Raw genomic sequence first — 22,315 nt, forward strand, 5'->3', positions numbered from 1 at the left:
TCCAATCTATTCCTATTTTCAGCAGAATACTCATTAGTTTTTCCCAATTCACCCTATCAAACGCTTTTTCGAAATCTACGAAACAGGAAAATACCTCCTGGTTGTGTTCTATATTCCTCTCGATTAATAATCTCATTACGGCAATGGCATCACGCGTACCTCTCCCCTTCCTAAACCCAAACTGATCATCCCCTAAGTAATCATTTGCCCTACACTCTATCCTTTTGTATATGATCCTGAGAACAACTTTAGCTTCGTGGGATATCAAACTTATTGTCCTGTAGTCCTCATATGATGTAGCCTTTACCTTTTTCGGAATAGGAACTAAAACTGATCTCACAAAGTCTTCCGGCCAGATTCCCTCCTCATAAATACTACGAATCAGCCCATATAGCCTCTTCCTCCCACCTTTTCCTAAAAATTTCAATAGTTCCACGGGAATGTTATCCACCCCCACGGCCTTATTTATTTTCATTTCCCTTAATGACCTTTCTATCTCATTGTCTAGTATGCTTGTATACCTAAGCTGTCTTCCTGTACGTCATTTTCTTTTTCAATGTCTAACTTTGCTGGTCTAAGTTCTTTGTTCTTCTATATATTCCTTCCATCTCTCTTGGCTCTTTCCTGCGTCAACTGTTACCTTACCCGCCTTATCTCTAACTGTTAGCATGGATCTTCCTTTCTTACTTCCCGATAACGATTTAACTTTGCTGTACAGCGCACCAATTTCACCCTTCCTCTGCAGACTTTCAATATCCTCGCACTGCGTCTTCCACCATGCTTCTTTTGCTTCATTTGTTGCCCGCCTCAATTTCTTGTTTTATTCTTTGTACTTTATTTTGTCTAATTCTGTATTTACATTCTTCCATTTTCGCCGGTCATCCATCTTTGTAATCATCTCACCAATGTGAACATCATTTACTTTCTCCGCGTCGGTGGGCGCTGTTAATCCCTCTACTCTAATGATTAGCTGGAATTCATTTAGATAACTTAATGGTCAAGCACCAGCAAGGCAGGCTGGCTGAACCTCAATTGGGGTTAGGATTATAGAAATCGTAACCATTTCACACATTCAATCATTCCCTTCAATTCAGTATAGGCATCAAGCTCATCATTGTGTACACATACGAGGGTTGCTATTTATATTTTTAGCCTAATAATGAAAATACGGTAATTTTTTTTGGAAATGGCTTTATTGTTTTTAGAAGGAAGCTCCGTGATAATCAATATATTTTTGCATGCGCTCGAACCAGTATTAGTGACACGTTTTCCACTCCGATTGGGACACCTCCAAAACACGGTTTTTGAATGCATCAACGGCTTCTTCCAGCACCGAAAAACGCTGGCCACGTTATTATTTTCTCCGATAAACGGGACTAAAAAGAAGCCATTCGGTGCTATATCAGGGGTGTACCAAGGATGACCTATCAAATCGCCGTTTTGCCGGTCAAATAGGAAGTTGTTTCGGTCGGTCTGTGAGATCTTGCATTGCCATAATAAAGAATGATCCTTCGTTGCCGCTTCTTTTTCCGTATTCCACCAAGCTTCTCTGGCAAACAAATGCTCGTGTACCATTCAGAATTCACGGTTCTGCGTCGATCTAACGGTACGGTTGCCAAGGCTCAAAATACAATTAGCATCCCTCGCAATAAAAACTTTGGAAGTGCATTCAGAATAATAGCTTTGGCATACCGAGGACGTCCTGTAATAATTGATTTAGTTCTCGATTGAAAAAAAACTAGTGATAGAATACGCGCACAGAAAGGAGATCGTTTTTATGAATAAAAAATTAAACGAAGACTCTGCTGGGTTTCGCATGAAATATAAAACAGAGCGTGCGGCTATGCATGAAGACATCAAAGCACCCATGGAAAAGGTAGAACATGTAGGAATCGGTGAAACGAAATCAGGTCATACCAAGAGGGAGGGAGTGGTGGGGATTGAGAGAGCTGCTGGGAAGAAACCAAGGTAACGAAATGTATTGCAGAGGGTTGGCGGAGAAGAGATTAGGGAAGTGGAATGCAGGAAGGTAGGCATTAGATGCGAACGGGAAGAGAATAAGACATCAGGTAACCATGAGTTTCCAAAGTCTCTGTAATACGACTTGGCGAAAATTGGTCAAGACGAGCAGGTACGACCTATTGAGCAAATTCAATTACGATCTTTAGTAAAATTAAGTACACATGTTAAAAGCATAGTCAAATACGAGGAGTATGATTCCTTCGTTGAACAAGAAGTAAGTAGCTGGATCGAGGAAGCACACAGATTCCCCGCTATCGCACAAAAAAACCTTTTGGCTGCAAGTGGGTGGAACTAAGAAAGCTATCTCCCTCACTCCTAAACTCCGAAGGGAGCATTTTGCTATAATGCGAAATCTGCTCTTTAAGTCCACGTGGAAATTTAACCTTGCAAATACCCAAGACATGCGTAGGCGTCATAGCTTCCTCTCTATCAGGGCATCAATATAAATTTCCGAACCAAATAGTAACGGCAAAGTCAAATCTAAACCAATGAGCACAATAAATGCTAGGTTCGAGCTCAATATCGAAGATAAACCATAAATCGAGAAAAGGAGAGACAAAGAGCCGAGCTGAAAATATGTAGATCCTGGAAGCATCCCTTTTCTTCACGGAAACACCTAACTACTTCCAACAACCTCCCCCCCCCCAAATGTGAACCCCACCAATCGCCTTTCCTGATACTTAACACCCCCACCGCCTTCCCATCAATGTCGATCACAACCCCTCCTCTTTCCCCCCCTCTCTCTCGCACACCCCTTCCTCCACAAGAATGGTATATGCATGGACCGAAACTTGACTAATTTGTACCTGATGATGACGCCTAATCATTGAAAGTAGGAGTACCAAAATAAATAACAGTGGAAAAATATATTGTGTTCTTCTTAATGGAGATGCTCCAGTTAAAGGGGGTTGGGGGGAGAGATGAATGGTGTGAGGGAGAGGAGGACCCTCCATTCCAATCGAGGGTGAACGAAATTACCACGCAGATTCCTGCCTACACGAACGAAATGTAGAAGAGAAAAATACGATAGGATATGGAACACTCCGACACGATATAAAGATAGTAAAAATACTTGCGTGTCGTTTTCTTTTATAATATTTTACGGATTTTAGTAAAGATAGATGAATATTAATTTTTAACCAATATTCTTAATTTACACGGAGTGACGGATAAGACTGTCGATCTAACGGAAGAACGGAGGTTTGAAGTCGAGCTTAATGTTAGTGTGGGAACACTGATGACGAAGGGGGCACCCACCGACGGAAATATTGAATGGTATGCCGCGATGAAATTGCCACCTCCTTTGGTGGCTACCACCTCCTCCACCCCACCCTTGCCGACACCTTCCTCCCCCTTTCTCCACCCTCCCCACCTCACGCCGTGACCCCTCGTGCTCCCCTCGCCTCTCTTCCTCTCCCATGACACGATCCCATTTTAAACACCCCGATGATGGCAAATGACAATAAGTCTAAGAGCCAATAATTCTATTAATTATTAACCGGGATCAATATATGGGTACGTGGTCATATGTACAAATACACTCACAGGTAGACATATTTAAAGTGAATTGACGGCTTTCTTTACACGGTTTCCTTTCATGCTTAAAGAAAAAAACATTATGCGTGAGAGATCAAAACATAAAATAGGATTCCGTCAAGATGAAAACACCCAATCTTCCTCTTTTATTCTCTCCGCGCAAAAAATGTTCCGTTGTTATTTCTAGTGGCTCTCCAGCCCATTTTGGATGCTTGCAGAGTTAGCATAATTGTACGCTACCGCCTAGAAAGTGAGTCACGTTTTCACGGTGGGAAACGCCGATTTTTTGCAAGCCACTTTTTTAATTTTGGAAATAAAAAAGTCACTGGAAACCTTGATGGAAGAGAAGTTTGCTCTTTTCCAAGTGAGGACGTTTTTGTCTTGATTTATTTGCACAGTCAGTGCAATAACGACACATAATACTCTCAATTGATTGTTTATCCTTTTTGCAAGTGATAGAACCATCTCCGCCTTCTTCGGAGGCGGATCGCCCTCAAATACCCACAGTTGCAACTGTTCCTTTTGTCTCTGGAGTGTTGTAGTGCACGTACCCATGTTTCGTCCGCAGTGGACTCGCCAGGATTGCGACGGAAAAGCACCAAAGCAGCCTCCCAATAGACCACACGACTGCATGAATTCTCCACAGATAGCAAACGCGGCACCCATTTTGCAGAGATTTTTTTCATACCCAATCTTCCGTGCAAAGTTGAAAACGCAATACTTTGTGATTGATGTGGCCTCAACTATTTCTGGAACTTAGATTCGTCGAACACTCCGAACCGTATCGTGGATTTTGAGAATCATTTCGGAGGAATTCACTTTTACTGGACGTCCCGAACGATGTTAATTATCTGTGAATGCGCGTCAACGTTTTAACTCACTAATTCGATTACAAAACACCAGCAAACACAGGAGCAGATGTGCCACGAACTTCATCCAACTTGGCCTTGATTTCTTTCGCACTCAAGCCTATTAAACGAGTGTTTTACCACCGAAAGAAACATTTTTTCCCGTTTTGCCAAAAAAACAGAGGCTTGTTACATCCATCGGATATGAAAACGAAATTAAGATACGGATATTGATGAAACGTTGAGAGGAGTGTAGTGAAAGTGAGGCTCAGTAAAAGCAAGCCTTTAATCGATATACTGCGAGCGCCGTGGATTTTATAAAGGATTATCGAACGACCCACATATATAGTATTCACAGGATTGAAAAAGATAGGGCTTTGCGATTATTTTATTCTTTTGCTCGTATTTTGTGAACAAATTTTTACTCAAAGAAACAAGACGGCCCCCAAATCTAAGATTCCTGGAATTTCCAAAACCGCTTCCGCAAAGTCTTTTCTGGTTAAAGTCTAAAGATTTACTGTTTCTTAAATAAGAAACACTTCCTGTTAGTCAAAATTCCAAACATTGTTTCTTTTCAAAGCATTCTGACTACACCCAGTGAAATTAGTCCCTACTGTAGTGGAATAGGGTTCGGCGAAGTGAAATGTCCAGCATTCCAAAGCTGATCAAACGAAGTCATCCCGCCGAGTTCCTCCCCGAATCTGCCTGCCACTAATCTGCCAGTAAGGACACGGCTCCTCAACCGTAATTTGTTCCCGCTCCATTTGCTGACCTTGGTTCTTAGAAGTGGGAAAAAGTAGCAATTCCACATTTGGAAATATCACCCCCCCCCCTGCTTCCAGTAGTAATTTTTAGGAAAGGCGACCACCAGCTAAGGTCATTTGCACCATTGGGGATGGACAGGAAAGGATGAAGGGTGGAGAGAAACCCGGCATTAGTCTACTCTTAACAAGAGACGCCAAGGGGTCCGCAGCTTAACGTCCCATCCGACGGACGGCGTACTCACTCAAAGTGCTCTCTTTACTGCACCTCAAGTAAGGATTTGGGATGCCACTGAAAAATATCTGTAGCCTCCTGGATTCGAAACCGGGCCCTCTCGGTGGAAAGCCAGTACGTTAGCCACCACACCATGCCCCCCCCCCTACTTCCAGTGGTTGCACGATGGAAGATCTCTCGACCGTGTCAAATCATTCAGTTGGGTCCTAATACGCTAATCGAGAATCGAGTGGGAGTGTGGAGGAGGAGAGACGGAGGCCTGGGGTGGGCGTGGGCGTTGTCATCCTTTTAATTTTTGCCTGGAAAGTGGAAGAAGTCGGAGAGAACGAAGTAGCGGTGAAGTAACGAGTGAATGCGTGCAATGGAAGGGTAATGATCACTAAGAAATCTTAATTCAAGTCTATGCATTTAGATGCGAACATTTGGTGGTCATATTTTCATCCTTCGCGGTAATACAGTAAGGGGATTTCCTGATAGCAGTTCACGCAGATACTGCATTCATGACCCATCTTCAATATCCAGTCATAACTTACAGAGATATTTGCAGGCTTCCTCAAAGGCACCATTCAATGTGAACGCAATGAGGAACATCCATTACTAAAAAAAGAAAGAAAGACTCGTACTTTTCCACAGATTTTATTATACGGTACAACGCGTTTCACCGACTTGCGAGTACGAGTCTTTCTTTCTTTTTTAGTAATGGATATTAATTACTTCCACGAAGTGAAGCCTGAAACAATAGAATATATTCGCAATAAGGAACATTTAGAATTTCAAAGGACGACGTTTCTGAGGAAGTTAAGCAGTTGCATTATCGTCTTCTATCTCATTTTCATTTGCCTATTATAATGATGCAGTGACTTTACCACTGCGCTCATCAGTAACGGAGATGACTGAATTTGTTTCAATGAGAGGATATTCCTTTTGGCCTCTTTCCACCGATATGGTGCTTATTTCACAGGTCCTTCTAAGGCTACGTTTCACGCAAAATTTAATAGTCCGCCTCGTATTGGCATTAACCTTTTTTTCCGCTTCATTATTGCATGAGGTAATTGCTATTCTTTATACAACATAGTTAATTTTATTCGTAACATACTCGATAATTCAAATTAAATTTAAAAACATTCAGGATCTTTCGTAATTGAGCGATAAACAACATATAAAAGACGTAAATTTAATAAAATTGGTGCCTCTACATACATAACAGATAGCAATGCAAGTGAATGTAATTCTTTTGTCTCTGTTCACCACGAATCGTCTCAAAACAGTTTTGTTAGCGTACATAAAACCGAAAAACAAGAAGTTATTAGCCATATTAAAATTATAACATTAAACTGCCGTAGCATTAGAAACAAAATATCGGATATTGACCATATTTTTGTCAGTACAAACGCAGACATAGTAGTTGGAACGGAAAGTTGGCTCACGGGAGATATAGCAAACAATGAGGTTTTTCCAAACGGTTTCACAATTTACAGAAGGGACAGACCAAATAGGTTGGGTGGGGGAGTATTCATTGCAGTAAAGTCACATCTTAGTAGCCAACGATATGAATGCGGCGTAGATGACATAGAAAGCGTTTGGTGCAACATTAAGGACTACAACGGCAGAAGCCTATACGTGTGTTCATTTTATAGACCCCCAGATTCTAACACAGATGTCCTACACAAGCTCGACGAACAAATATCCACTATCAGCAGCAGACAAAGCAACAGTATTACTATAATCGCTGGTGACACAAATCTACCGTCAATTGACTGGGACAACTACTGCGTAGGAAAATCTGCCAAAAACAGAGATTCATGCCAAGAACTCCTTCATATATTCACAAAACACTCCTTAGAACAAATAGTTAAATCACCAACACGGGGCCAAAGCATACTAGACATCTTTGCGACTTCTATGCCCGAAATCATTACTAACATTGAAATAATAGACGGAATCAGTGACCATAAGGCTATTCTTGTGGAGTTAAAAACTAAGTTCGTCAAAATAAACAAAGAAAAGCGTAAAATATACCTATACAACAAGGCAAATTTTAACGGACTAAGAGAATATTTAAAGATAAAATTACCAGAATACAAGACAAAAACACTGACAACAAATACAGAGAACACTTGGAATTATTTCTTAAATATTTTACGCGAAGGAATGAAGACGTACATCCCGTCCAAACTCAAATGCGACAGTAAGGAACCTAAATGGTACAACGGGGAAGTCAGATCGGCATTAAGAAGGCAAAGAAAGCTACAGTCAAATTTCAAAAAGAGTTTAAAAAGTGACGATATAATTTATATGAATACATCCAAACAGCAACTAAAAGAATGTCGTAGTAAGACGAAAAGTATTATGCGCACAGCACTACACTCTTTTAAATCTAAAATGCTAAGCGAATATCTTGAGGAAAATCCAAAGTCATTCTGGTCCTATGTTAGGGAAATACAGGGTAAACGTCCCACTGTTCACTCTTTGAAGACGGAAAATGGAGAAATCATTACAGATAGCGCGAAAAAGGCAAATATTTTAAGCCATTTTTTCCAGAGCGTCTACAACAAAAACACAAAAGCACCAAACGATCCTCCACACCCACCCGGGGAACACATGAGCGATCTTACACTGACCAAGCAGGGAATAGTACATCTGCTCCGTAGTATCAAAGCACACAAGGCACCTGGTCCGGAAGAAATACCTGCTAGAATATTAAAGGAATTAGCTGAAGACATTGCCCCGTTTTTACATATTGTTTTTCTAAAATCGATAGAAGAAGGCTCAGTGCCTCGCGACTGGAAGCTAGCCCATATAACTCCCATCTATAAAGGCGGCGATAGGGATAAACCAACCAATTACCGACCCATTTCTTTAACATCGATCTCTTGTAAAATATTGGAACACATTATTGTCACTAACATTATGAGATTTCTTGATAGTAGGAAAATACTAATCCACAACCAGCACGGATTTAGGAAAAGCAGATCTTGCGAAACACAACTTGGTCTCTTCATTCACGATATACTTAGATCGGGAGAAAACAACACCCAAGTCGATGCAGTATTCCTGGATGTCAAAAAAGCCTTCGACAAAGTCCCACACAATAAATTGTTACATAAACTTAAATACTATGGGATCAATGAGAAAATAATTAATTGGATTAGAGACTTCTTGTCAAACCGCAAACAAATAGTAGTCATAGATGGGTTGTGCTCAACGGAGAGAGATGTTACTTCGGGCGTCCCCCAGGGAAGTGTAATAGGGCCTCTTCTGTTCTTAATATACATAAATGACTTAAGCACACACGTTAGTAGCTATCTAAGGTTATTTGCTGACGACACGGTGATATACAGGGAAATAAGGAGCCAACTAGATCGCGAGCTACTCTCTAGAGACTTAGACAATATCTCGGAATGGTGCAATAAATGGGGATTAACACTTAATATAGATAAATGTGCAGTTTTGAAATTTTGGAATAAAGGTAGCGAGGAACAGGATATAAACTACAAAATAGAGGGTTCAGTATTGACTACGGCAAATCAAGTTAAATATTTGGGGGTTGTTCTAACACCACACCTTTCATGGGGAGCACATATCAGGACAATATGCGGATCAGCTTTAAAGAAACTTGGCTTCATAAAACGGGTGGTGGGGAAATGTAATGAAAAAGTTAAAGAGAGGTGTTATTTTGCTCTAGTTAGACCTCATTTGGAATATGCCGCAAGTATTTGGGATCCGTGGGAGAAAATTTGGCAAAAAGAATTAGATAAAGTCCAGAGAAAATCCGCTAGATTCGTTAAAAATTGTTATGATAAAAACACAAGTGTGACAGGTCTCTTAGGGGATTTAGGCTGGGAACCACTTGAAGTGCGGAGAGAACAAGCGAGGCTTAGACTTTTAGAAAGGTTCAGAACAAACGAGTTTAAATATGACACTGAAGGAATTATAATGGCCCCACACTACTTAGGTAGATCAGACCACAAAGATAAACTAAGGGAGATAGATTCCAAGACAGATAGGTACAAATACTCATTCTTTCCCCGAACAATCAGTAATCATAATAGCAAGAAACCGAAGTCACTTTAGAAATATTAAAAACGTTGAATTTACAAGTCGGAACAAAATTAAACACTATAGAGATGTTAGGTATACTTTCAGGTGCATGTGTATGTTAGTTGGTAGTTTGAGTGTTTGCATGTGTGTGGGGTGTAAGTGTTCATGCATGAATGTATGCCATGTTTTTTTATATATGATTTTGTCGTTATTGCATGCGGTTTTTTTTTTCTTTTTCTTTTCTAAATTACGGGTGGTGTCCTAGCACCCCCCGACACACGCCCTTGCGGCGGCTTGCGGGGTATTCAGTAGATGTAGATGTAGATGTATACCTGTATAATTCGGCAAATAGATAGATGCCAGAACTAGGAAACTAAAGGACTCCTTCCCACGTACAATACAGGATAGCAATTGTAGGGTAAGAGACAGCAAAAATTCCACTTGCCTCCCACAGCGTCTAGGGAATAATTAGTTCTACTCAATCGCTTGCACTTTCACTAACCTCGGGTGTTTTGTTGTTAAAACCCTTTCTTTCCTCATAACCGCATTATAGTCCCATAAAATAATGTAGTGCTCTTTACTGTGTTGTTTGTTCTGTCTTTTATCTTTTTAAGGATCCCCTTCCATCCCTCGTGTTTCTCTCTCTGTGGGGGGGGGGGCTGCCGCTACCTGCAGCTTTGGGTCACATTTTCTACCTGTGTCCTTGAGGGATGAGACCGTTGCATCTCCGTGTGGTAGTGGAATTTCTCGGTGTCCATAGATTTTGCAACCGTGCAGAAGTGATGTCGACAGTTAATGGCCATTTTGAGTAGCCAGGCAGTCCTCACTATAAAAAGGGCATCGAACTCATTGAAATTCGCTGGGAAAAACGTATATAGCTGAAAGGAGATTGTGTTGGAAAATAAAACATTTTTTCCCCAAATTTCAGTGTTTTCTTTGTTGTGTCGGGTACTTCTGGGACCACCCTCGTCCTCTAATGGTGACGATGGAGACCTCAAACGACCTTTAAACTATTCTGCAAACGTAAACGAACCCAAATATGAATTTAAAACAGTAAAAAAATCAGGTTTTGTGACCACGCTATGTTTATTAGAGTCGTACAATGAAAAATGGATGATTGCCACAGGAAAAATTAGAAATTTACAATAAAATATTCTACAAAGGGAAGAAAACAAATCTAAGCAGAAGTGCTCTTAAGAGGAGAAAATATAGATATCTTTTGCATGGACGATTTTGGTGCTTGACCGCCTTATTAAGGGGATGAGGATGATAATGAAAATTAATGAGTAAATACGTAGAACCGGTGACGGTTTTTATATTGCAGTTAAGAACTCCTACGTCGTCATGGCTAATACAACTCCAGATTCCAGACTGCTTGGTGCTCAATTAGGAGTTCTCAATCCAAAAGAGCATACCCATGCATATTCTACAGCCCACCGAACGATCAAGTTAACTTAATATTAGAACAAGAAAATCTTATGATCCAAAACAATGAAGGAGATATGAATAAACAGAGGAGAACGGCCATAACTATCACTAGAAGCACATGGAGCTTTAAAATGGGGAGTTAAGACAAAGATGCCAGCGAGTCACCTCTACATTCTTTTACATAGGACCTCCATAATTGAACTAATAACTTCACCCACTAGGGCTAGTATTTTCTTGATTTCCTAGCAAAGAGTGCACCCGGAAAGATCGTAAATAACCGAAGGTAGGCTGAAAACTAATGCACACATGCTTGTAAACCACAAACAAAATGACCTTTAGTCCTCCACACTCCTGGTGGCATGCGGAAGTAACATTCCCCCCAACTCGCATGCGTAGATTTGAGGTCGTTTCATTCATTCAGTGTATTCCGAGAAGCGGACGTGTTCTAGTGCTATATCAACGCGAGTTAAACAGCGTGCTGTTATCGAATTTTTGCCTTCACCCCATCGTCCGAGGTCTAATGACTACTTTTGAGGTGTCTCTTGAGTTGAGGAAAAAATAAAAATCGCAAGGCGATCGGGGGAATAAGGAGGGTGTGGAATTGGTTGGAATTTCAGGTTTCGCAGAGCCTCTCCAGTTGCGCGCGGGGTTTGTGGACGAACGTTGCCATGTTGCAAGATTATTGGCGCCAGGCTGCTTTTAACACGACACACTTCTTCCTTGGATATTCCGATATGGTTTACGGTACACTTCTGAGTGATTCGCCGGTCATTTTGAATAAAATCATCGACGAGTTTGCGATGTTTATCGGCTGTGGAAGTGACCGGACGTCCGCTGCGTGTTTCATCAACAATTATGGCTTTTCCAGGCTCGCCAACCACGAAATTTTACTACTCATTGATTAACAGTCACAACTTATATCAACAGCATTGTCACCATAAATATCCTTTAAACGACGACGAATCTCAGTAGGAGTCAATAGTCGAGTTTTTCAGGAGTTAAAAATTCGATAACGGACTCGTGTTGACATAGCACTAGAACATGTCTCCATATTTCCCCTTCCCAAAATACAGTGGATGAAGGAAACGACCTCAAAACTGCACATGCATGTTGATGGGGAATGTTACTTCCACATGCCACCAGGAGTGCTTCTGAAGGTCATTTTTGTAGTGGTCTACAAGCATGTGCGCATTAGTTTTCAGCCTACCCTCGTAGAATCTCTTAAAGAACTAGCTACCACAGAGTAGCAAACATTAAATTCTCTCTGAGTGGGGGCAGACATCAGAATGCTAAATAAAATTGACTTATGTAAGAACGGGGACTTAATTGGCCTAAAGTTCGCGTCGCAGGATTCATTTGTTAAAGTTCTGAAGGAGAGTAAACACCAAAATACTAAGGATAAGTTGAATCACTTTCCCTATATCACGCGCTGAGCAGCCAACAAGTTAGTTAGGAAGTTAGAAACTCGTCAAGTTGTCCAAAGCTATGCGCAACAACGACACTCTAGCCACGTGTCAGGTGGGTTCTCGGCTAGAGGTTAAAGAGTCAATTCACTGAAAAAACGATGATGGTGAAAGCGTAACCAGCCATTCAGGAAAAAAAAATTAACTTATTAAATTCTTTCTTTTAAAGCGTCTTCGCCAATATCTCACCGAAAGTCTCCAATAACTTACTTAACCACTCTTGCCAACCGAAGCCCAAAATTGAAAGTTTACTTCGTGGAATAGGACGCCTGCTGACCCATTTTACACGGATTTATAAGGATATTAACCCTAACAAATACTCGAGAGACTATCAAAAATCAGCTCGCATATTTAAGGATCTTGGCAATTGCGCCGTACCTATAGATCATATTTAAGATGCCCCAAATAACTCATATTGTTACCAGTAACTGAAAAATAGCTAAGGTAACAACTATACTTATAAGCGGCGACAGGGACTAATCGAGTAATTACACAGCTGTCTACCTCACATCTATATGATGCAAGGCGGAGAAAGATATTATCGTATTCGTAACATAATACAGGTGGCGTTAGCCGTGATCAGGTCGAAGTCACCTTAATTGTACAAAGCTTTCCTGACATCCGCGTAGTTTCCAAGGTTACGTAAACACGCGGCCGCCCTCCGAGGACACCTTGTATTTTGTGAGCCCTATCGCGCATCGTCAAGGAGACGCGGGAAGACCGTCGGCACGGCAATGGGGCACATCGCTCGTTCCCTCACGCTCGCCTGCTTTCTCCCGCGCACGCACGCGTCCGGCACGCGTCCGACACGCGGCGGCGGCCGAGCACGCCTCTCGGAGCGGGCGACGAATTCCGTGGATCGGACGAGCGACCGTGGGACGAGCGGAGTCGAGACGAAATGTGCGGCGGGAGGAAGGCATCATCGTGTCACCCCCGTGCAACGGCAAGGGGGGGGGGTCGTGTCAAGCACCCCCTCTCCACACCCCCGAACCGCACTGCCCCCCCGCTACGTCACACACGGCCCCAGAATCAATACGGCAGACGCACCCGCGCTCCAAACTGCCACCCCCCCTCCCCTACTGCCACTAGGTGTCCCAATTTCGAGGCACGATGGCCTTGAAGCGTCCGTGACGACACGCCGCCTCCCTACCTCCCCACCTCTCGACGTAGCCCAGATCCTCCGGTGACACGGGAGTGGAGGGGTGAACGAACCCGGGGCGGTTGGTGGCGATCGGTTCACAGGAGGGCACCAGTGCATGCGACTCCTGACCCCAGGTCAACGTGCTCGTCGTCGACTAATATTTCGTCGAGGAATTCGATACGGCTTCCTTAAGGGCGTGCGGATGGGTTGATTGTGTGCGTGCAAATGATTCCCAACCCCGCCACCGGAATCATTGACGCCACTAACTAGAGAGGTGTCTTCATTTCCATCGAAATGTACGGTACGTGCGACATCTAACCATCGGGGGCCTCCGGACGGAGCTGACCTCCACTAAGGCGCACAATAAACAATGAGAAATTTAAAAGGAAGTAGCGTGGCCACAAAAGAAAAATCATCTAAGGCCCTGTTTAGCCCTATCCTGGAATAACGTAGAAAAGTGCGTGATTTTGGACGGGGTGCGATGCTGCTTCGTGCGCGGTGTCAAGCTGGGCCATAATGTGATGGTACGGTTGGGAAATTCGAGAGTCTTTAAATGCCGTTGTTTTCAAATGCATTTTGTACCATACATTCATATTTTTTCTTTGTATGCATTATAAGGGTACATCACTAAGACAGTTGCCACCGGGCCATTCGCCTAATTGCAACGAACTGTAAATAATAAAAATAATAAACGGTGCCTACGTAGCGCCGAGCATTCTGTCATTAAAGCAGAACTCCTCGTCAACGCTTGGAAACTGCCAACGTTGTCTTTGAAGTGGGTCAGAGGGTTGGATTTAAAAGGCCATTCCCATGAATAAAAGTTAAATTCAAGGAACTGTTTCAGGTTATCTGTTTAATTCATGATAATTATCGCTAACCGTCAACGAATATACTGATGCACAAATTCGGCGCAAATGAAGTTTGAGTGATGGAAAAAGTGTCTGATTACACCGTTGACACACAAAACAAAACAATTCAAAGCAATGCCTCCTTCCTCATCATGGTCAATACTCCCTAAGGAAAAGAGAAAAGTCGCTTTTATTCCGAATCAAATGAAAAACACTGGGAAAAAACGTAAAATTACAATCCAAGAGGGAATCACGAAGAGGCAGTGAGTGAATAACCCTGCATGATAAACTATAAATAAATTGAACTATGTCTTCATACCAACAATAATTATACATACCCACCCTAAGGACTAGCAATTTGACGTGTTGGAAGGGCTAGTACAATCAGACGACACCTAAGGCTTTCCAAGGCATCCACCCAAGAGTCGGAGCAGTCACCAGCAGGTAGATAGGTTACAGCATCCTCGACATATTTGCCACTATCACCCCACGCTCTGGGACTTGACTATAAAATGGTTAGGCACAGATTTAGGAAAAGCGGAAATAATGCGCAGCTCCCAAAGAGCGGATTCAGGTCATAATTTAGCAGGACTAACGTATGACGCCAGATTCAATAGATTATAATACGAAAGACGGGTGAAGAAATGAAAAGTCGAAGGAGCATTTCGGGGGAGGAAGAGAAAGGAGTGGCTAGAGGCACCAGAAAATGTACGAGTGAGGAGAGGGAGGCGGTAGAAGAAGGATATCGAGAGAGGGATACTAAAAGTCGCAAGCCGAAACCATAGAGACAGTAAATGGAAAAGGAAATGTCAAACCATGATTTACATATGAGATGATAGGGAATACAGATGAGAAAGGGAAGTGGACGAATGTAAATGATTAAAAAGAAGGCACTGAGAGCTGAATAATACACAAAGACGAGAAACTATAGGGCGCGGTGAATAACGCAATAAACGGCTTTGAAGGGTTTACAAAGGAAGGAGGAAATGGTCGCGCTGCACAGAAAGGTAAAAGCAGAGCCAGCAAGTACACAAGTACGAATCCTATTGCAGTATTAAAGATATGGCAGAAATGATAGTAATCCACCCAGAAAGATTCAAGGGAGGTGGAAAGAATACGTTGAGGCTCTATAAAATATACTGCGCAACCAAGTTTAGGCATACATACGTACACAACATAGACGTAGATGATGAATTAAGCAATGAGTAGAATTAATGAATGTTAAGCAAGAAATAGGCGTAGATTTGAATGGGAAGCAAATTATCAACATGGCCAGACTGCTCTGGTACGTGCCAACGATGGAGAGAAGGACTGGCAGTGTTAGGAATAGGTTTGAGTCAAGGTTGCTCATTACCACACTAGCTGTTCAACTTATACGTGAAGGAAATGCTTGAAGAGGCATGACAAGAACTGGAGACAGGAAAGGAAGTTGGCGGGGACTTCATGTAATCAGTTGGGTTTGCGGAAGAGCAAGCTTTAAATGACCATTCAGCCGAGGGGTTGCTAGAATTGATGAGTGGATTGGAATATCAAGGAAGCGGGTATGGCATTAAGATTAACGGAAACAAAACATATGTTGCGTGGTTTTTAATAAAGAGAAAGGCTAAGAAAAATATTAAAATAGGAGTTTATAAGCTCGACCATGTGAAGCAGTTTACATGATTCGGAATCGGTTTGCAGGGCTATGGCCATTCTAGTGGGGAGTGGGCCATAGAACTTGCGTTAGGCAAAGTTGTTTCCACAAAGAAAAGGCAATTGCCGATAGGGACGTCGTATTGGGATGCTAACAAAAGATTAGTGAAAGCATTTACTTAAAGTGCGGTTTTTTACGGTGCATAGGCTTATTAGTCGAAGCTAAATTGGATTTAAGACTTCTTCAATGGTTGGGCACAAAAGGGCAGTCAAAGATTGGACTCTAAGCTCTAAGGATTGGACTAGCTCTAAGGAAGTAGAAGTCACTTCCGGTGTTCCCCAGGGAAGTGTTACCGGACCTCTTTTATTCCTACTTAAAGTCAACGACATTGACTCCGTAGTCACTAGTAAGATAAGTATATTTGCCGACGATACAGTTCCTTGCCGTGATATCCGTAATCCTGAGGACACAGCAGCTTAATCAGGTGACCTTCACGCTAACCAACGCGAGTGCGACACATGGCAATTAGATTTACACTTAAAAAAGTGCGTCATCTTAAAATTTTGGGAAAAGAACCCTTCCCTCCAGAACGTCTACTGCATCGGGAACACCGAAATGGAATGTGTAGACATAATTAAATACCTAGGCGTTACCCTCACTCACGATCTCTCCTGGATGAAACACTCCTGGGGAAGATGCGGAAAAGCCAACAAAAAATTAGGTTTTTTTCTAGGAGTACTCGGTAGATGTCATGAAAGGGCCAAAGAGGCAAAGGTTATCTGTCGCAGGTCATGCCTTATTTATAATATATTGCAATTATATGGGATCCTCAATAAGTTGGATTGATTGCCGAATCGGATCGCGTGCAGCGTAGAGGAGCTAGATGTGTAAAACGTTGTTATGATAAACTCAGTAGCGTATGCAAATTATTAGAGCAGCTAGGCTGGGAGGCTCACTCACGGAGCGATGGTTAAATTACAGATTTAAGCTCTTGCATAAATTTGAAGATATTTTAGAAATTATGTTGACATTTTTTATTACCCCCATTATGTTACGGTAGGAGAAGTCAAGTCAATAAAATTAGAAAAATGAAAACTAGAACCGATGGATATAAGATTTCATTTTATACGCGAACGATAATGGTCAGAATAACATTGTCCAACCACGGTAGGGTCATAATCGGGTCAAAATTAGTCCATGTATATTCAACCCCTACCACACACCCTGGCGGTGGCTTGCAGGGTAACAAAGTATCCCATAAATAATAAGTGTATAGTGACGATTTTGATGGGCGCAATAGAGATCAAATGGTCCCTTCTTCCATTTGACCCACCGTGGTATTATTATAATATTAGCCAAAAAATTTATAATCACATGCATACACATATATACATATAGACAGACGGACATATATTATGCACAGATTTGCACATTGAAAAAATATATACATATATACATGCATACATAAATGAAGGATACTCCTACACATACACACACACTTTAAGTAAATGGCAGTGGAGAAAGAGAACAAGAAAATTGGGAAAGTCTAAGCAAGGAATGAGTTTTGTGGGAAACGCTAGGGAGAGCGTGGAATTGTTCACCTAGCACTCGACACTCTTTTAAATCTCAAATCTTATGCGAATATCTTGAGGAACATCCAAAGTCATTGTGGTCCTTGCTAGGGAAATACATTGTGGTCCTTGTGCTAGGGAAATACAGGGTGAACGTCCGACGGTACATTCTTTGAAGACGGAAAACAGAGAAATTATTACAGACAGCGTGACAAAGGCAAATATTTTAAACAAGTTTTTCCAGAACGTCTAGAACAAAGACTCAACGGCACCATAGGATCCTCCACACCCATCCGCGGAAAACATGAGCAATATAACACAGACCAAGAAGGGAATAGAATATCTGCTCCGTAGTATCGAAGCAAACAAAGCACCGAATCCGGAAGAAATACATGCAAGAATATTGAAGGAATTAGCTGTAGACATTGCCCCGTTTTGTAAACAAATGCGCGAGAACCAGCGAGACTTAGACTTTAAGAAAGGCGACGTTCAACGTCATCTTCACCTGAAGATGACGTTGAACGTCGAAACCCGGGTCGTATCACAATAAAAGTTCTGTGGAATCACAAAGTTATTATTTTTCATTTCCAAGATGAATCGATTCCATAAAGTCACGCCGGAAACCATTAACTATAGAAACAGCTATCTGCATAGCGGCTGAGTGTAATGAGGGAGGGTATGCTGGTTAAGTTTTTTGTCCGAGGAAAATTAACTTGTGAAGTGCTCTCGTAAATGTTATTGTGGATGGAGACTTTTTATGTCATCTGGGAGAGAATTCCACTTATTGCGTGCTGTAACATGAAAAGATCTGCTATAGATTTCCGTGCGATGGTGTGGGACAAGAAGTTTATTATTACCCCTAGTATTTCTGTGGTAAATTGAGCTGATGGGGAGGAAATATTTGTATAAATATTTAGATGTGTGATTTGAAAATATCCTTTGTAAAATTGAAAGAATATATAAATGCCTGCGGCCTTCTAGCTTTAACTAGGATATTCTTGTAAATGAGTCGGCAGTATGATCGTATTTTCTAAGATAACATATGAACCGCACACAGGAATGATGGGTCCTCGGGAGTTAGGTTTTCAGTTCGACTGAAAGGTCTTGGTATACTTCATCACAGTAATCAGAATGGGGTATGGGAAGAGAGGATACAAGACGCATCTTTTAAGACGGTGGAGCAAAGTGCGATAAACTTTCCAGTAAATGCAGGGATGAGTTTATTTTTCAGCAGATAGCAATTGCATGATCAGTCCAAAATAACATTTCATTAATTCTTACGCTTTGGTATGTCAGTTGACAGTATTTGTATTTACATGTGTGTAAAATGAAAGGATTTTTGCATGGATGTATACACCAATGTGGGTATAGGTTTGCATGGATGTGTTAATTTTGCATGTGGTTTTGTTCCCTTTTACAGGAGGTGACCTAACACCCCCCCGCCACACGCCCTTGCGGCGGCTTGCGGGGTATTGTGTAGATGTAGTTGAAAGTTTTGTCTCCTCAGACACCCATTCGGCCAGTGGACTGGCATGATCCTAACATCAGCAGATGTGTGCATAGACGGAAAAAATTTGTCACGTTTTCAAATCAGTTTGGTCAGCCTGTGCCTCGACCAAATTAACAGACCACACGATCGGGATTCTCTCATTAGCGCACACAGCTCAAGTGGCGAGCTCACCTTTGCTCCGACTGCGATGCTCTCCCTTCCTCCGAGAAACATCGTTTGGCTCCAAAGCAGCGCATAGGAGTCGGCTACGATCGAACAAACGTGCATCAAGAAGTTGGTCAACGTCGCTGGTACAATTATACTGATCTATAAACTTTTTCAACAAAAACGTCAAAAAATCTTGCCGTCGTGTGATTTTCGGGCATTTAACAATAAATTGACTCTCAAAATAAACTAGTCACAACAGCCTGAAAACTTAGCATGGCATTGGTGAAGGAAAACATGTGACTAATCAATTCAAAAAAGACACTAATGGTACATAGTTGTGAGAGAGAGTAAGGGAGGGAGAGGTAGAGGGAATTTAATCTATTTCTAGTAGGAGTATGGAATTCTTTATAGCGCAAGAGTAAATCTAGGCGTTCAAAGAAATCGCAATGGTTGCTCATCGAGAAGGCGACCTTCCGGGTTACAATAAAAATACCAAAGAAAATTTCTTAAAACCCGATGATATTAATTGCTTAAAACTTCAGGAAAGTAAATAATAGGTACACACGCAAAAGCAGCAATTTCATTCCCAAAGCCAATAAAAGATCAGACACGAGACACAGAAAATCCCTACAGGTAGATGTGGTTATACGAACGGAAAGTTGGATCAAAAGAGTAACAACAGACGGTGAGGTTTTGAAATAAAAGAGAAGATGAGTAGTAGTAGTATTTAGGGGAGGCGACCGACAGCTGACGTCATTTGCGCCATTAGGGATGGATGGGAAAGGATGAAGGGTAGAGAGAAACCCGGCGTCGGCATTAGCCTACTCTTAATGATGAAAGGCGCCAAGGGGTCCGCAGTTTAATGTCCCATCCGACGGACTCACTCAATGTGTTCTCAACAAAGCACCTCAAGTCGGGATCGGGATACCACTGAAACATATTTTCCGTCTCCAGGAACCCGGGCCCTCTCGGAGGGAAACCAGTACGTTAACTACCACACCATCCCCATCCCCCAAAGGAGATGAACAAGAAATGAAGCACAAAACAGATAAATCGAATTAATCAACAAGGAACAGGTAAAATACTTGGATATCACACCGACATAAAATAATATAATGGGGTACAAACATTAGAAGAACATGCGGACATACACAGATAGGTTAAAATATTGCAAAATATCGATAACCACGAACTTTATCTGCATTTCATCTGGTCCCCAGTGTCACCTTTCTTACGTTGCTTGTAGCAATTTTGCAATTATCTAACCTTAGGGAATGTGCGCATGGGCCTTTCCATTGTATTTCCCAGACGCAAGGTGAAAATCAATACGGATTTTTTTTCTTAATATTTGCATAGAATTTTAATATTGGCTGCAATCAAGGCTTTGCGCATAATATTTAAACTTTACGCGGCATTCAATGAGTTCACCATATTAACTCTTCCATCATTACGCCTTTATTTTGTTTTCTAAATGAATTTTGCTCTCTCCTTTAGGTCGCTCTGATTTCTCCGTTGTAAAATCTAATTCCCTTGCAATCGCATTGAAATTCGCAGGGAATACACTCTTCTAAACCTTCACACGCAGTATTTAAAAACCTTTTCCAAGTGTTGGGATTTTAGTTCCCATTCAGGATGCACACAATTCGTGTTTTACTAATTACACCCAAAGCCCATTTAATTCAACTTCATTGCAAGGTCATATGTAATATAATATACAGTCAGTACTACAGGGGTTTTTCGGTATTAAGAATTTATTGAAAAAACCGCATGGGTTCCCAAAGGAACCTTGTCCTGCGAGAAACAACGTGCCCTTTTTGCTGATGATATTTTGGGATTAGGAATTTAAAAAAAATATAGTCGAAGATTCCATCCTAAAATATTATAAAACGTCCGACAAAGTGTCTCATAGCAAATTCTAGCTCTACTCCCAAAGGTATACTCTCAAATACGAGTACAGGGCATAGATAAAAATATCCTGGACCGGATTAAGACTTTAGAATGGTCACGCAGGAAGAGTATTCATAGATGGTGTTAGCTCTAATGCAGTAAAAGGTGTTTCCAGGGGAGTGCCATCGGACTTATTTTTATTCCTTCTTCATGTCATAACGACCAAAATTCAGGTGAATACAAATATACGCTTCATTGCCGACAGCGAAGTGATTTTCAGTGACATCACTAGTCCTGAAAATTAAATAACAAAAGCAGATGACCTCAATACAATACAACGTTGGTAAAACACATGGCATCCAAATTAACCTTCAAAACGTTTGTAGCGATGAATTTTATGGACTATTAGTACTCCCCCCCGACCATCTACAGCAACTAAAATACTTAAATAGAAAGTGTTGACTTGATTAAATACTCGGGGTTTCCCTTGCTCACGACCTCACCTGGATGAAAAATAGACGGGTATTAAATGGAAAAGCTAACAAAAAATTAGGATTTATAAAATATCAATGGGAAAATGTGACGAGAAGGTTAAATATTAATGTTAACTTTCGCTACTTAGGACTCATTTAGAATATACGGCCAGAAAAGGGATCCTCATGAAGTTGGGTTGATTGCCGAATTGGATGGCGTGCAGCGTAGACGAGCTACACCTGTAAAACGAAAAATAAGCTACAGTTGTAAAAAAACCCCGGCCACACGCCCTTGCTGCGGCTTGCGTGGTATTATGTAGATATAAAAAAAACGTTGTCAAGATACGAGGTCTATTCAAAAGGTTCCCGAACTTCTTGAATAGCGCCCTTACAGTTGATTATTTTTTGATCCTCTTCGAGTCGTCATGTACAAGGAAATTTAAAAAAATAACTACCTCCCACCACTTTGTCGATTAGTTACGGCCGTTTATGTGAAGGGATGTTCGTGGGGTGCAGCGAAAAATCGGATCCGCGGATATTAGCTCCGTTGTTCAGTGAAATTCTTCGTGAAACTCTGCAAATCCTTCCAGGCAACATTTGACATAAATACCACGGCTTATGGCGAGGATACTCTGCAACGAACCGCGTGTTGAGAGTGGTTGACCCGGATCAAAAAGGGAAGGCAATCAGGGGAAGATGACGAGCGTCCCTGAAGACCATCAACGTCGACTGATGACCCCCACATCGAGAGAGTGGACGATCTCGTTCGTG

The 22,315-nt window shown here is 41.7% G+C and overlaps 1 protein-coding gene across 8 annotated transcripts in view; it reads right to left on the bottom strand.

Moving 5' to 3' along the window:
* rg (A kinase anchor protein rugose) overlaps positions 1-22,315 on the bottom strand; it is a 1,244,182-nt gene that overhangs the window by 1,143,980 nt on the left and 77,887 nt on the right. The window lies entirely within an intron of this gene.

The sequence above is a fragment of the Hetaerina americana genome, unplaced genomic scaffold, assembly GCF_022747635.1.
Source record: "Hetaerina americana unplaced genomic scaffold, ioHetAmer1.1.p SCAF_8, whole genome shotgun sequence".
NCBI classification, from domain to species: domain Eukaryota; kingdom Metazoa; phylum Arthropoda; class Insecta; order Odonata; family Calopterygidae; genus Hetaerina; species Hetaerina americana.